This window comes from Penaeus monodon, chromosome 1 (assembly GCF_015228065.2).
Source record: "Penaeus monodon isolate SGIC_2016 chromosome 1, NSTDA_Pmon_1, whole genome shotgun sequence".
Classification (NCBI taxonomy): domain Eukaryota; kingdom Metazoa; phylum Arthropoda; class Malacostraca; order Decapoda; family Penaeidae; genus Penaeus; species Penaeus monodon.
The window spans coordinates 11872260-11874759 of NC_051386.1; positions in this window are offsets into that span (position 1 = coordinate 11872260).

Consider the following 2500-nt stretch of genomic DNA (forward strand, 5'->3'; position numbering starts at 1 on the left):
GGTTTAAAGGATAAATTTTGAGAGGAACTGAAAAGTTTTAGTAGGATTAGTAAGAAAAACGAGCATTCGTTGATAAGACTCACCGATCAAAATTATATTATATATAATATATATTAGCTATTATATATAATATATATATATTATATGTATAAATATCCGATATATAATAATATATATATATATATATATATATATAATATTTTTTTGGAATAAAAAGGTTCCAACAATTTTATTCTCGACACGCGCGATGGAATCTCAGAGCATATGCATACGCTCGGCACACACACGAGCATTGTCTTCTTTTTCTGCTTTATAAACCACAAGGACAGTATATCCGATCACTCTAGATATATATGCACACCTTCCTTTTTACATTTGCTTTTCAACAGACACATACATACATTCACACTCGAATACACACATACACTATGTCTCTGTGGCTCTGTCTCTCTGTCTCTCTGTCTCTCTGTCTCTCTCTCTCTCTCTCTCTCTCTCTCTCTCTCTCTCTCTCTCTCTGTTTGTGTATCTGTCTGTCTCTGTCTCTGTCTCTGTCACACACACACACACACACACACACACACACACCACACACACACACACACACACACACACTCACACACAACACCACACACACACACACACACTCACACACACACACTACACACACACACACGCGCGCGCGCACACACATACACACACACACACACACACACACACGCACACACACCTTCCCCTTCGGTCTTTACAATATTAAAAACAGTACACTCACTCCAGAAGCAGTTTCCTACACCCTCCATACGCTACTAAGACCAATACACTCACTCTTTCACGCACACGCACACCATTAACCATATTCCATACACAAAAAAACATACTTTTTCACTCTAGGTATACATACACTTTCTTCCATCCTTCTTAACCACAAAGACCAATGCACAGAGACCAGTACGCAAAGACCAGTACAGAAAAATACAATGACCAGTACAGAAAAATACAGAGACCAGCACAGAAACATACAAAAACCACTACACAAAGACAAGTGCAAAAAAAAAAAAAGGCAAAAACCACTGCATAAAGACCGAAGACCATTTAACAGCACTACACTAGTTCAGAAAAAAAGGCAAAGACCACAATACATAGACCAAAAACCAATACGCAAAAAATAGTACACAAAGACCGAAGACCAGTACAGAAAAAAAAGAATAATGGCAGTACCGCCAGACAATAACAGTAGCCCTGAACGTGAAGACCAGTGCAGTTGCCATGAGCGCCGAAGACAAAGGAGATCGCGTCCAAAAGGAATTTATCCGCCCGTGTGTCTCCTTTGATACGAGGCTTCGGGTCCATGCTCGTGTCAGCCTCGTGTAATGTGAATGGATGGCGCAGGTGTTCTGTGTATGGGTGGATATTTTGGGATATCATTTTTTTGTGGGGGTGATATTGTCGGATATTTTTCAAGGTTTGAGAGCGTATTGTGTCGTGGTACAAACGGGTGGTGGTGGAGAGGGGTTTGTCTGTGTATGTGTGTGTGTGTGTGTGTGTGTGTGTGTGTGTGTGTGTTGTGTGTGTGTTGTTCTCTGTCGTTTCGTTTGTGTCGGTTGTCCTCTGTCTGCTGGTTCTCTGTTCTGTGTCTCTGCTGTCTGTCTTTCTGTGTCCTGTCTCTGTCTCTGTCGTCCTGTTTGTCTCCTCTACTCCTCTCTCGTCTCGCTCTCTCTCTCTCGTCTCATCTCGTCTTTCTCTGTCTTCTCTCTCGTCGTCTCTTCTCTCTTTTCCCTCTCTCTCTCTCTCCTCCTCCCTCCCTCGTCTCTCTCTCTCTCTCTCTCTCTCTCTCTCTCTCTCTCTTTTACGGCCCCCACTCGTGTTCTTATAATCGCCAAAGTCCCTTGACTAAGGATATCATTTTACTCATAAATCGTACTCCACGGCTAATAATTTTTATTCGATATAATGTTTTTCTTTATAATACAGCATTTTTAAAAATAATTTCACAAAATAACTAAGCATTACGATTCTTAAGCTTGGATTTGGCCTACAAAGTTACTCGTATTCCATTGCTCAGGCTACAGGCTGCTTAAACTTGTTTTCATAATTTACCCAAAGTATATGAAGCAACGACAAGGCACAGGCAGTGTCAACCACCTCAACATCAGTGTACTTACCATCTTAACATTTCTTAATCCCTTAAACCAGTATGAATAAGTACATTTGAATCCTCCTCAAGTTTAAACAAGCAAGATATCCCGAGGACCTGACGACCCAAGGGAAAAGGGGTCATCAACCTCAAGATTACGAAACGCACGTGGGTGAAAGTTGATAATTTTTGATAATTATTCAAATGACTGTACAATAACACACTAACGATCGATCAATATGGTAAATACTACTCTCGAGATACAGCTTGCAGCATGCACTTATCAGGCACAAAATTCACGAAGAGGAAATAAAAAAACACAGACGTTATTAATAGTTAGAACCAACTGGTGAGTCATAACGTAAAAGT